This window comes from Lactuca sativa, chromosome 1, assembly GCF_002870075.4.
Source record: "Lactuca sativa cultivar Salinas chromosome 1, Lsat_Salinas_v11, whole genome shotgun sequence".
Classification (NCBI taxonomy): Eukaryota; Viridiplantae; Streptophyta; class Magnoliopsida; order Asterales; family Asteraceae; genus Lactuca; species Lactuca sativa.
In genome coordinates this window covers 151,206,150-151,220,930 of record NC_056623.2, presented here as the reverse complement: position 1 = coordinate 151,220,930, position 14,781 = coordinate 151,206,150, and the positions used below count along the sequence as shown (strand labels likewise).

The 14,781-nt window shown below is 32.8% G+C and overlaps 1 long non-coding RNA gene across 1 annotated transcript; it reads left to right on the top strand.

The window, feature by feature from the left end:
• The first annotated feature begins 11,558 nt into the window (after positions 1–11,558).
• Positions 11,559–14,435, top strand: LOC111916742 (uncharacterized). The gene is made up of 5 exons (XR_006192927.2): positions 11,559–11,778; positions 13,141–13,252; positions 13,784–13,870; positions 13,940–14,082; positions 14,213–14,435. It is a non-coding gene; the product is annotated as an uncharacterized LOC111916742 (long non-coding RNA).
• The last annotated feature ends 346 nt before the right edge of the window (positions 14,436–14,781 follow it).

Genomic DNA, 14,781 nt, shown 5'->3' with positions numbered 1-14,781 from the left:
CATAAAAGTTTTGGTTTACAATTTAATTGAATTAAAAGTATAATTGTTAAATTTAACCACCTAATATTTTAAAAGTGTGAAATACACCCTATACTATATATAACATTAAAAGTCTAACATTATATATATATATATATATATATATATATATATATATATGTATGAGTAAAAGTCAGTCTTACCGTTAGTAGGCATCATTCACGAAGCTGGTCTATAAGCGGTGTTTAAGGAAATTGCCTATAAAATGGCGATTGAATGGGTATCCACTCTTACCCACCGCACTCTTGACTAGTGGAGGGTCGTTAGCCGAACGGGTAGGATAGGACGAAACCTTCCATTATAAGTATAGTGAAGTATAAAAGTAACTAAATGTTTTTCAAATTCCCAATCTTAGTTACTTAGGGAAAGTGAATTGATGCAATTCCATGAAATTACACTTTGTGCCCTTGCGAAGACGTTAGTGGAGCGTGTGTGGTTTACCGGCACACTAAATGGTTCTAAGCAAAGGTAGCAAAGGGTGACTCAATGTTTGTCATAGTTCGGTGGAGCGTGTGTGGTTTACCGGCACATCGAATAGGTGACTGTAACATGTGAGGGCACCATGTAAGTTTGCATGGTTATTCACACCCGCTTTGTGATCCTCGGCATCCCAGTCACAAACAAGAGGGGCATATCGAGATTTAAACATGCCATTGAAATGTTCAATGAATCTCAAAGGGTCTAGGAGTTTTCATAGATTTAAAACTTAAATTTCTTTTTCATTTTTCATGGTGGAAATTAGTGAATCGTCATTCACTTACCTTCAAATATTCTGCAATTAGGGTTACGGCATCCCTCTCCCAAGTTGTGGAATATTGTGTTGGGTCCTAGCCTTAGTATCTCATTTGGGTGATTTACTAAGGACTCAATCAATCAACTAACTTGAATTCGTTTTTCTCCCGTTTTGTAGATGTCAAAGTTTGACAACTATGGTCTTCCCAAATCCCATGGAACAAGCTTTCCACATGAAGATGATATTCCACGATTCGATCGAGAAACAAGAAATCATACTTCACTTTCTCCACCTCCTCCAATTATTCTCCCTAACCCACAAGTTCAAAGGCTTGAAAAGTTCAAGATCACTCAAGCCCTTTTGGCAAGTAAACATAAAGAAGGAAAGTCAGTGTGTGCACACATCCTAGGGATGAAGTCACACATTGATAGGTTAAAAATGATGGGATCCGTTGTCTGTGAGGAGATGGTTGTTGATTGGGTTCTTCAGTCACTTCCTAATTCATATAGTGAGTTCGTAAGAGAGTACTATATGATGAACCACAACGTGACCCTTATAGATCTCACCTATATGCTTATTGGTGCTGAATCAGCAATGGTTTGGCACAATAGAAAAGCAAAGTTGATTGGTGGATCTTCCTTCAAGACCTCTATGAATATAGACAATGGCAACGAAAGACAAGCTATGATCGAAAGGTTTGATCATAAGAGAAAGGCAATGTCTAAAGTAGTTTCATGTCATGTTCCAAAAGAGTCAATTTGCTTTTATTGCCAAGAGAAAGGGCATTGGAGACAAAGCTGCCCCATTTACCTAAGAGATCTAAGAGATGGGAGAGTCGAAACGTATGGCTCTAACATAGGTAAAATCCATTAACTAACTCTTTTATGCTTCTATTCTAGACTCTTAATACATAATGTGATAAGAGTACAATTGATGTTTTGTAGGATCGAAGAAAAGAAAGGAAGCTTAAAGGAAGAAGTGAGCAGAATCTAACCGTGAAGGAATGGATTTCGATCGCATTTATCGAAGATTAGATTCTTGAGCTACTACTTAGAGTTAGAATTAGATTGCTAAGAAAGATGTATTAGCATAGTTTTTTCAATGAATTGCATTGTAAGGACGAAATTTTTCCACAATAAAATAAATTTTGATTTTATATTATTTATTTATCCTTGCAATGGGTGTATATGAAAAATTGATGTTTGAATGTTTCTATTATTAGCAATAATGGATATGATTCTTATTTATGGTAAGATCGAGAGTTTAACAAATAGGGAGAGTTTCTCATCGCCCAAGTTTCAATTGGACAGAAACTTGGAATCATGCAACTTGGTTGCACGATGAATGAGAAATTCCATATTTGGAAATTAGACTAATTCATTGACAAAGTGTCAAGTGAAGGACTAGGAGATCGAGCACACAAAGTTGCGTGTTGATCAAGTCCACCATAAGAGTAACAAAGATATTCGTCATGTTGTACTAAAAGTTTAGTAAATATGATTATACTTACAAGATTAAGTGTAATTCTGAATTGATTGAAAAAGTTTAAATCAATAGCAGAACGAATAAGAAGAATCAAGTAGGCAGAAAGATAAAAGTTTCTCCATTCTAAGAAGAATGGAGGGTACCTTTTATGCTTTATGATAGGTCTTAATGATTAAGAACCATATCTCAATTGATCCTCTAAGTGAGTCTTAGTATAATTGCATGTCTAAGAAGAGGATTCAAGAATTGAAGAAATGGTTAAATCAAGAAGTCAATCATACTTCGTTCCAAAACAAGTCTTAGATTTAAGATTGTGACATTGAGTGAATAGTATTAAGAAGGTTATAACATTCAAATGTGGAAAGTTGTGATGTCTTGGATAAGACAAAGACCAACTAGGACCAATTTATGAAGTGTTTGATAAAAGCTACACTAACTCTTGAATATTTGTTTGTCAAGAAATGGTTGTTGACAAGAGAATTTTATATATCAAGGAGTCAGTGGGAGTCTTATTGGTCTTGAAAGGTTTCAAGAACAAATCAAATAGACCTTATCAATCATCACTAGCACATGAGTTAAGGTTTACAACCTATCGTGTTAACGTTATTTTGTTTCTGTGCGGTTCCAATTGAGTTAATTATGCATGTGAGTTCTATGAGTTCTCATTTTGAACGCATAAAAGGCAAAGCACCTTAATCAATGAAAGGTACATTGATAGGAAAAGGTGAGTTGCTTAACTACTTGGAAGACATGGTGGGAAATTGTGCTACCATAAGGCAAGAAATCAAGATTAAGAAAGTTCGATCCATATGAGTTTGAATTTGTCGTAAACTTTGGTTTTGACAAATTCACATGGATAGGAACAAATACACCGATTAAATCTAAGTGTCGTAAGATTTCCTCCTTCATGAAAATGATCGTGAGGAAATGCTTTCACTAAGAAAGATTTTAAGAAGATAGTCATTGTAAAATTGCATTCTCGAATTCAATTATGGTTACAGTATCCCTTTCCATGATTTGAATTGTGAGGTTTGGCAATTAGTCCTAATTGTTTAGACACACATATGAACTATCGAAGGCAAAGGTGTATAAGTTCAAGAAGCCTTGATAAAGGATTATCAAAGCACTAAATATTAGAAACATGAACTTAAGAAATTCAATAAGTATTGTTTTCTGAAAGTTAAGATGTTTATGAATACACGTCAAAGCTAGTGGGAGCATAAGTGTTATGTTTATAATAATCATCATGATAGTGGAAGCATAAATTTTATGATTGTATGATTATTAAGGAAAGTATTGCAAGTTGGCAATATTAATTATAGAAAACAAGAGTTATACTTTGCAAAGTCGCAAGAGTTGTAAAGTTGTTTTGCTATAATTAAGGGAGAGAATATTATGCTTCATTTCAAATCTAAAGGCTTAGGTTGTGGAATGTTAATAAATTTAGTCAAAGGTACATAGTGTGTTCTTAAAATTTCGATTATGATTACGGCATTCCTCTTCATAATTCAAATTTTGAGAACATAGCAAATTAAACATTATGCGTTGTGTCCCATACGCTTCAGGTATAGGATTGATTGAAAATGCTTTAATGTTTGACCATTCTAAAATTTTCCAAATGTCGAGCGCATTTAGAGGGAAAAGGGACTAGAATTGGTTTTGACTAAAATAATTAAACAACTATCAAAGGACAATCCAAAGTTTGACGAGGATTGGTCGCTTGTGAGTAGTAGGAAGCATGATATTGGATGGACCATATCGACATCATTATGAATAGATAAGATTCTATTAAGAATGACTTGTCATATGGAAAATATGGAAGCGTGTCCATATTGGGAATTGAATATGGAAAAATCTATGACTAGATTAGAAACTTTTATGCAAAAGGATGTTCAAAGGAATGTACTTTGAGTGAGAGACATCATATCTAAGGAATTGTAACAATCTCCGATAGAGGACTTTGTAATATCATTGGCAATAGTCTTTGTGACTTTGGTGCAGTGACATTACAAAAGGATTATTGCATAGAATGTCAGAATCTAGCATATTTTATAAGTAACAAGAATTTGATATTCTCACACTTATGAAAAAGGATTTGGAGTTGTGAAATGAGAATGATTGGAAATGTGTTCAATTTGATCTATTTCACAAAAGTAAGAACCATAGGTAAACATTGGGTGCATGCTAAGAGCATGGGACAAGTGTAATAATTCAAGTAAGAAGTTGATTACCCGAAACGACAAATAATGAGTAATCGATATGGTGATAAATAAAATGAGTTTTATTTATACTCAAAGGTTTGAGGCCATATGGGATTAGTATTATTCTTGTGTTTCACTTTGCATGTTTTGACTTCTAGAATAATTGAGTTTATTAAGAATAATCGAATTATTCAAACGGGCCACAGTCGTTCATATGTTGGAAGTAGATATGAATGAAGACTGTCGTGAATTGGTGTGCGGATTGTCTAAAAGAGTATTAGACATAAGCAAATGTTTGCTGCAACGTTCATGAGTGCTTATGAATATGATTTGAGCATTGGATTAAATCCACGCTCACTTGGATCACTCCATGAATTGTATCACGAGTGATTGGTGAGACGATAACATCTTATATTCTTGAAACCGAGATGTGTGAGTTGTATCTTGCAAATTGGTTGCACATTGATAATATGTAAACGCACTAGTAACTTGGTGTTATAAAACATATTGTTGTGTGTGATTCGGTGAGTGAGTGCAAGCAAGCATTGTATCAAAGTTTATCCGTTCCTTTTATCCAAAGAAGGATCAAAGCAATATCTTTGGGCCCCTCGATGATTTAGTGATGACAAACGTAAATGCTCGGCCGGGCTAGGGCTAATTTGATTTGTTCAATTAGTCAGTCGTCATAAATCGGAATCGAGATATAGTACAAAGAGAATGATTTGAAATCATATCTCATATGATATCTAGAATGGAGGAATATATGATCCCTTATCTAAGGACACGCATATCTGATAGGATCAGAGCTGACAGCGGCTTTGGAAAGCTAAGATTGCAGATCGGGATCTGAAGTCATACGCATAATAGTTATTAGACTTATCCAAGTGGGAGACTGTTGGATTAGTGTCTAAGTCCATAACTATTTTGGTATGTACTTGACCCGATGGTGCATGGTCCTTTTGGGTTGCCTTCACCAAAGCAACTTGATAGGATGAATTATGGAGAGAAAGGATTAAATATGATTTATTAATATATTATGGGAATAATATATTAAAGGAGATATCATATTGTTTAATTAATATTAGTCAAGAATTAATTGGTAATTAGTTTTGTGACTAAAAGAGATTAATTAAACTTAAGGGACTGAAATTGTAATTATAAGATAATTGCAATCTGGGCCATGGATTGCCTTATATTATAAGGTAAACGAATTCTAACGGGGAAGCCCATATGAAATCGTCCAAGGCCTTGAGGAAAGGGCTTCATGGGTTGCTTAGGGCTTAAGCATCCAAATTAGGGTTTCCTTGTTAGATAACCCTAATAGCCTCACTATATATAGATCCCTTAAGGACCAAAAACGTGGCTAAGCATCTTGCTAGGGTTTTCACACGGTTTTGGCATCCTCCATCCTCTCTCCTCTTCATCCTCTTGCTTATGGTGTTTGTGAACCATTAGAGGAGTGACAATTGTGACTCTATGCTTTCTAAAGTCAATACAAGGAGATTTGGGATTGTCCGATCAATCGTCTTCCTGAAGAGCTCTCTTTTCTCTCTTCTGTCTCTGAGTTCGTCGTTTGAGTCTGTAATCATTCATAACTTGTTAGAGTCTTCTTATTCTGTTTGAGTTTTCTCTATGTTAAGTGTATAGACTAGAACTTAACTATGAGGGCAGAGTGTGATTGTAGTGAGCTTTCATGTGTAAGTAATTGAAAACCAACTGGTTCTTACTTGAATAAGAATCGTTGATGTTTTGATTTCTTGAGTGTTCATATTTTTAGTTTTCTTAAGAAAGAGATCGATTGTTCTATCCTGATTCGATGCATCGATATGGCCAAGGATGGCCACGATGTGATGATATGCTGAAGTGAGAATTTGGCTGTTGATCTTGACTTGTGACTTTTGGCTATGGTTAACTTTTAGTCAACTCCTGGTTTTAGAAGAGGAGATAAGGGCTTAATAGTTATGATGTATAGGTGGTGCGTAGCATTGGTACTTCTGGCAGTGAAAGCAGTAGCAAGTAATTATCATATGTAAGGTGAGTCTCTTCACTATACTTATGGGTCGAAGACACCAATGTCAGCCCATTGGATTATGATATGTAAGAAGACCAGGTGGTGGCCCCTGGAAAATGCATGAAAGACCTGGAGATGGCTCCGAACAAATTGTATTCAAGACCTGGGTCTAGACCATGGTAGTTATATGTAGGATGCGAATTGTCTTTTTGATACTTGCATTGAAGAAGATGAGGTGACTCTAGACACTTATTTTTAAGACCCGAGTTTTGGCCCCCAACTTGGCAAGGAAAGACCATGATACGGTTCATAGCATAATGAAAACTGTAAGACTATGCTTGGCACATAGCAATCTCTATTATATGTATGGTTTGTGGTATTTTGGGGAACTCACTAAGCTTTGTGATACGGATTCATGTTTATGGTTTCAGGTACTTCCGGTTCTAAAAGGAAAGGCCCGACGTGATTATACGGCATCCCCCCGAAGTTTCCTCATTGGCTATTTTGATTCTTACATTGATGTTTAAGTAATATGTTCACATTGATTGGTTTTGAAACAACTCCCTTGTATGGTTTATTGTATAAAAAATGAAAATTTTACTATGAATTTTTCTGACGTTACAGTTTTCAGTACCAACATAGATAGAATACATTTTGAATAATCAGGTTTATGTTGATTGCATAATTAGGAAAGTCATAGCAGAATTGAATCTGTTTTTATTACTGAATTTCATTTAGTTGTTTTTCACTGCAATATTTAGTTTTAATTAATAATCAAAATCTCCTTTTTAATATTTCCTGTTTTATGACTAGTAAGTGCCTTACGCAAAGAGACATTGACTTTTTGGACGTGTTCCTATGGATTCGACCCTACTTCCCTGTGTTATCCATTAGTGCGTTTGAGCAGTGACATTTTATTTGCTTAAGGTGTGTGCGACACTTTTCGATTCAGGTGAGTTTCTCACTATTTTACTTATGTTTACTACAAGAAAAAGTGTTGTCTCTTCAAAAAATTTAAGCATTTAGGTCACGCATTATTGCATGCCCTTAAATTAGTGTCTAAACAAAAAAGAAAAAAACATGGAGGGCACATGTGTGTCATCTAAGGATGTCGCTTTATAAATTTTAATGGAACGCGCGTTCCATCCTTTTAATAGCAGGGGGGAAATGAAATCCTAAAAAAATAAAACCCCCGCATTTCATCCATCTTTTAGGGTTTCTATGTAAACCCTAGACCTCATTTGCAGGTGTTCTCTGATCAAGTTGTTGCTGTTCGGGAAGGAATAAAGAATTCATCATCTCTACCAGTCGACAACCTTCACTCTCTACTTCTCCTTTTCTCTGTAAACCCTAGACCTCATTATGCGGCTGTAACTCTTCCTCCCTTTCGTGTTTTTGGAGCTTGGCAGCCATACAGTGGTCAACGATGTCGACTATCCTCTTTTATCCACCATTTTCTCCTCTGAGACTTTAAAGACACGCCATCCCAAAATTGGAAGAACTAGGGCTTTTGTGCTCTGGATCTCACAGGAAACAAGTTTTCCTTGCCCCCAACCTCACATATCCAAATTCCTTCTTCTTCAAATGATTATATGTTCTTACCTCTCAACCGTACAATATCTCTCACGCTTTCCTATTTACAGTCAGAGTTTGAGAGCAAAAAGAAAAAAGAAGAAAGAAAAGATGTGCCTATTCTTCCTCTTTTCTTCCTTTAGTTCTATCAAAACCCTTCTTCTCCTTTCTTATTATTTCTTTTTTCTTCGATTTGCTGGTGAGGGTGTGAGGTGGCGTTCGAAGGTTGTCAAGGGGTTGTGAGGAGATGATGGCTGGTGATTGTTCGGTAATGGAGAAATAAGGGTGTGTTTGTCTGAGTGATTAACAACTTTCAGCAACTCCAAGTGCAGAAGCCCTAAAATTTTAAGCAACTTTTAGAGGGGAAAGGGAGAAAAGAAAAGAACAATGTATCGAGAATTAGAAAAAAGAAGCGGAGAAATAACCAAATCCATCTTTGATCCCTACCAGATGCATGTAAGATTTTCTACGCTTTTTATTTGGTTTCTCGTGAGATCGTCCAACTTTCTTCTGTGTTTGCTGATTCTTCCTTTGTATCTTCATGTTCATCACTCTTTCTGTCATATTCGTCTTCATTTGTATTCCTAGGTAAATTGTCATTATCCTAATTATGAAATTAAAGCTAAAGAGCAATTTTAGTTTTCCAATTGTTTCATGTTGTGTGATTTGATTTATATGTATATTGGGTTTTAATTCATTCCCTTGAAATTTAGGGTTCTAGGTTCATAAATGCAGAGCAAACAACACACACCCATTATTCATGTTCTCATCTGTAATAAGTTAATGTTTCTTCTCATTCTGCATTCATTCTTCCTGGTAAAAGTAAATTTGTATCAACAATTGGACAACAATCCTATCTAAATGTCTACCTATGCATCTAATATGCATTTAATCTGTAGCCTAATGTTACTTAGTTTATGTAGATGGGATTTTCGATCTCTATAATGTTTATATTGGATTCTTATTGATTTTATTTTTCTCAAATTCACCTTTTGTAATTACTGCAATACCTTTAACTACACAATTTTTTAATACTTTGATTGTTATGCTTTTCCAATTAAATTAGTGAGTTCATATGCTCTAAATTTCTCATAGGAGCCTTAAATGACACAACCATTTGCTACATAAAAGAATTATTTAACTAGTAAAATTCAGAAAAGAGAAGGCATATTCTTATCTATTTTACTGATTTGAGGTTCACTTCCCTTTTGTTGGTCGCTATATGATTTTTAATTATTTTTTTTCATAGGACGAAGTTTGATTGCAGAATTTGGACAAAAGGAGCATGTTGTTTTAGATATTTCTGGAGTAAGATGAAATAATAACTTAATAATAATAGTCGATGCTTAAGGTTTAGGGTTTGAGGTACAATTATCTAAGTTCACTGTTGTATTAAATATTAATTACCTTTTGGTTTCTAATTTTCCTTTTTGGTTAGATATAAGGAGTATCGACTTCAAGATTACAATACACGGTTTCTAAAAGAATTAAGAAATGATTGTGAATCTAGATTGTAGCATAAAATCTTGAAAATTAACTTTCTTTTTTTGTTTCTTGATTTTGGGGTTTAGTTGAATAACAGACATAACTGGAAGCACTTGCAAACTTGTCTTGTGAAAGTTGATGATTGTAGTAACTTATCAAAAAGATTCAAGGTTTGTATTTGATTGGTTTAACTTTGTGGATTTGTTTCAAGAATGTGATGATAATTCTTTTTTTTTTAATTTTTAAGACTCTTAAACAATATGAATTGGCAAAATTAGCTCTCATTGAAGTTGGTTGTTGCAGACCACCATCTGTGTATGTTGGCCAAAGTTCCAAATACAACACCAAATTATTAATAAAAAACAGTTAGAAGGATCATCCAACTCTTCATTTCGTGTTAGTTCTACCAAATCCGGCGAAAATGACGAACATACCCCTGAACTTTAGATTAACTTTACTTGATGTTTTTTACAATTTGAAATCAAACTACAGGCATAAGGGTCAATTTACCATTTTTCAGCACCATTGTCAGAAATCTGTCAAAATGACAAATATACCCTTGATATTCATATTAATTTCACTTGATCTAATTACAATTTGAAAATCAAATTGAAGGGTGTAATGGTCATTTTACAATGCAACTTCCATTTTGGTCAGATTTGGTGAGAATAGATATAATTTCGGAAGTTTGATGAAACCCCCTTGACAGTTCACGAGTCTGAAAAAAACTTTTAAAGCTACATTCTTAATGATTAGGATACAAAGGGTATCCATGTCTTCTACACATGACTGTTTGAATGAAAATTCGTTAATGTTGAGTGTTGACTAGTCAAAATGTTGTATTTATGTATAGGTGTGGCTACCCTGCTGTGAATGCCTCTTACAATGACTTGACCTTCCATCCAATCAGCTCCAGTAAAGACTGCATACTTTACAAGAATCGAAAACCCATCAAGTGCTACAACTGTGATTCCTGGAGTTTTTGACCAAAATGGTGTTTTTGAAAAAAATATTTACCAAACAGGTGTGGTTTTAAAAATATTTACCAAATAGGTGTAGTTTTAAATTTTTTTATTTTTCTTAAAATTTCAGTTTTTTTAATCATTTTGCTGATTTTTTATCATACATTTTTTATTTTATTTTTTACTTTTTGCTATAAAAAAGGTATTTCTTTTATTTATATACATCAAACAAGAAAAAAAGAATGGTTTGTACACTGCTCAACGGATTAGAAAACAAAAAAATGAGAATGTTTTTTTTTCCTAATTTATTATTATTATAGTATCTACATAAGAAATAAAAACCATTTTTTTATTGTTTTGTATTATTTGTTAAGTTTTTTTTTTCTTGTTGCATCTAAACTCTAGATATACAAAAAGAAAAGAATTGTGTATTTTTTGCTAATATATACCAAATCAATTAAAAAAAATTGTTTGCTGGTCTTGTTGGTTTAAATTAAAAAAATTATTGGTACAATGTTTGAAGTACCAAACCAACAAAAAATTTAACAAATACAATACAAAATAAAATATATTTGAAATACCTTGGTTCGATAACCATTATTTGAAAAAAAAATTAAAAGAATAAGACATAAAGTCAAATAAACCAAACAAAATATACGAAAACATATTCAATATCTTTTTGTTTGGTTCATTCGACCCTTTTTTTCTTTTCAGACAGTGGTTATCGAAATAAGCTATTTCGAAGTTATTTATTTTGTAAGAAGCAATTGTTGGTTTTGTAAACATTATACCAACAATTTTTTAATCTAAACCAACAAAGACTTTTTATAAAAACTAACAAACAATTTTTTTTTTCAATATGAACCGATAAATATCATTTTAAGTAAAAACCATCTGAATAATTAATATACTAATAAACTGGAACATGGGAAAACAATTCTAAAATTAAACAATTGATTTGGTATATATTATTTTTAAATATATACATGTCGTAACAAAAAAATAAGGAAAAAAAACCATTCACTTTTTTTTTGTGTTCTAATCCTTGGAGCAATGTACAAACCATTTTTTTTCTTTTTTCTCTTATTAAATGTATATAAACAAAAGAAACACATTTTTTATTGCAAAAAGTAAAAAAGAAAATAAAAAAAAAAAAAGTATGCTAAAAAACAGCAAAATGATTAAAAAACTGAAATTTTAAGAAAAATAAAAAAAATTTAAAACTACACCTATTTGGTAAATATTTTTTTCAAAAACACCATTTTGATCAAAAACTCGTGATTCCTGCAAGTAAGGTTTTTTTTTTTTTTTTTCATTTCCTACGTGTTGGGGTTTAGGGTTTTTAGCTGACAGCTACATTTGTTTTACGTGAAGGCACAACTTATGTCGATTGTATTTTGGTGAACATAATATTGAGAGAATGCTATTGTGGTAAGTGCTAAGGATAGTTAAGGGAATTTACATATATATCCATAATCAGTTTTCTTGCAAGAACTCCTAAATTGCTTCCACAAATCTAACTACATTGACCCTAATAATCAAAAAACTAATATTAGAATGAGTTTTGACTCAGGTTGAAGAAACAAATCCTTAAACAATAATGTTTAAGGACTCTTCCATAATGTTTTTACCTACAAGAAACTATCAGATGTGTTGTTGGAAGCAGTATCCAGTGCTCAAGTTTTGTCATTATATCAAGGCCTTGGAACAAAGAACTTACAATCTTTTATAGCATAATTTGTATACTTTCATGGATACAGCTACTTTAAAAGATTGTATCAGATTAAATTCAACTAAAGTCAATTGGAACAAAAGCAAATTTGATTCTTGCAGCTTCTGAAGGTGCTTATACTGCCATCATTACTCAGGTTACAAACTAATCAATCATACATCCCCTTTTTGTCTTTTTCTTTATCCTCGTCATTGGAAAATATCCACATAAGACTTTTCAAGTCAGTGTAACAAACACAGCTTAAGCAACTCCAACATATCTGTAATATATGACAACAAACCTCAGATATGGAATATATGACAACAAACCTACAGTAGTCTTCACATTAGAGAAGAGATCAACCACTAGAAAGGCCAGAGAAATTTGTAAGTTTATGTATATGAAATAGAACACAAACTGGATGTTGTAGTCATTCAATGTAAAGAACTTTAACCCTGCAATGAATTAAAGGGCAGTAGCTAAGTAAATTAAAATAATCAAAATAAAAAATGTAATTCAATGTTAATTGAGGAAAATATAACTACATTAAACCAAGAACCAATAGTAAGTCAAAGTTCTTTGGCAAATGTACATGAAAACATTATTATACTTTCTCACTTACATAGAAAATATTTATTAGCTCAAAGTTGTAACTATTTCATCATCATTGTCTAACTTTTAATCAATTTTTCTTCATATAGAGAATGAATAATAATATTCATTTGTCAATTGTTCCTTCTCTCTTAAATTGATCATTCAGTTGTCAATTCCATAAAAGAGAATGGATAATAATGTGTCATTGATATTATTATGAAAGTTTACATATGTGATTGATGTATCAGTTTGTTCAAAAGACGAGAATGCCCTCACCCTCATCCTTAAAAATAATTTGGTCTACTAGCATGGTATTGATCTGATTGACAATAATTTGGTGTTAATAGGATGAGAGGGAGGAAGTAACTCAGGCATGGTATATGGATGATAGCAATGAAGACCAAAGGCTACCCTATCATAGGGACCCAAAGGAATTTGTGTCTCTAGACAAACTTGCAGGTAAAAAGGAAAAAAAATCTATCTATCTATGTGTGTATATATATATATATATATATTCATCAAGTGTAGAATCATAAATAAATTAGTTTGTGAATGACACAGAAATTGGGATACTTAGTTGGCATTTGGATGCTGATAACTATGAAACTGATGAAGCATTGAAGAAAATTCGTGAATTATGTGGATACTCATATGGGTTTTGTGTTAAATTAATTCATCTTTCTTAAATCTTACACAATAAATGTTAATTTCCATTCCTTAGAGATGAACTTTGTGATTCTTGTGTTTGCAGGAGCTCATCTCCATGATCTTATTCACCGTTGCTATTGGCTTAATGTTAATAAAACCCCCACCCATAATTTTCATCATATCAAAATCATTAATTATTAAGATAACTTTATTTTTTTAACTTTAATAAAACCAATATTTATTATATGTATAATTATGGTTTTAAAATTCAATTATATAAATTATAAAAAAATCAAATTATTTAAATTATTTATTTCATCTTTAATTTTGTTCGGTGCTTAGATTGCAAAGGGAAGGGCTAAAACTGAAGTTTCATGCTTTTAAACAACAAATCAACCAAGTCAAAACTAGTGGTTCATACATGAAAAGGTTTGATAACCATAACTCCTCAAAGTAATATACTGCGTTTTTGTTGACACATGACTCTTTTTTCTATAGAGATTTGAATGAAAAAGAGAAAAGTCTTCAAGAGTCCCTTCAGCGGATTGAACTTCTTAAAAAAGAGATTGCAAACAAGGATTGAACTTCATGATGTGTTGCGTGATTTACTGGGCATAAAGATGCATATGACAACTTATTGGGTAAAAAACTATTATAAATTTTGTTTTTTTTTTGGTATTGATTCCAATGTGTTTTCTAAAGTTTGTAGGTTGATTTTTTTTAATCTTCAATAATCAATCTTGTGGTTTAATGTGTTTGTTTTAATGGCAGTCGTTGATTGAAGGCAACCAAATTGAGGAAATATATAATATGGAGGATTTTTGTGGACATGATGTCTGAAACAAGAAAGTTCCCCTTAATAGCAATGTAGTATTAGGTTATATAGTTAAAGAAAACCTCTTAATAACAATGTACAATCAGATGCCTTAATACCATGTATTACAATTTTTAGACATAATGTTATTGGATGAAATTGATTGTTTTGGTATATATTTGTTTTCATATTTTTGTATTATGCGTAAATGAGTATCATAAAGAGGCATCGTAAATCGCTGCTGAAGTTTATGACACACAAATGTGTGCCATCTTCATTTATGACAACGGCTTTAATGACACACAATGTGTGTCATAAATGCGCGTCGTAAGGTTACGACACGCAAATGTGTGTCGTCTTCCTTTATGACAAGGCCTTCCTTGATACGCATTGTGTGTCGTAAATGAGCGTCGTAAATGCGCATCGTAAATGCGCGTCGTTTATAGATGACGCACAAAAGTGTGTCGCCTCTCGTTATGACATGGCCTTCCTTGACACGCATTTGCGCGTCGTCTGAGCGTTTTAC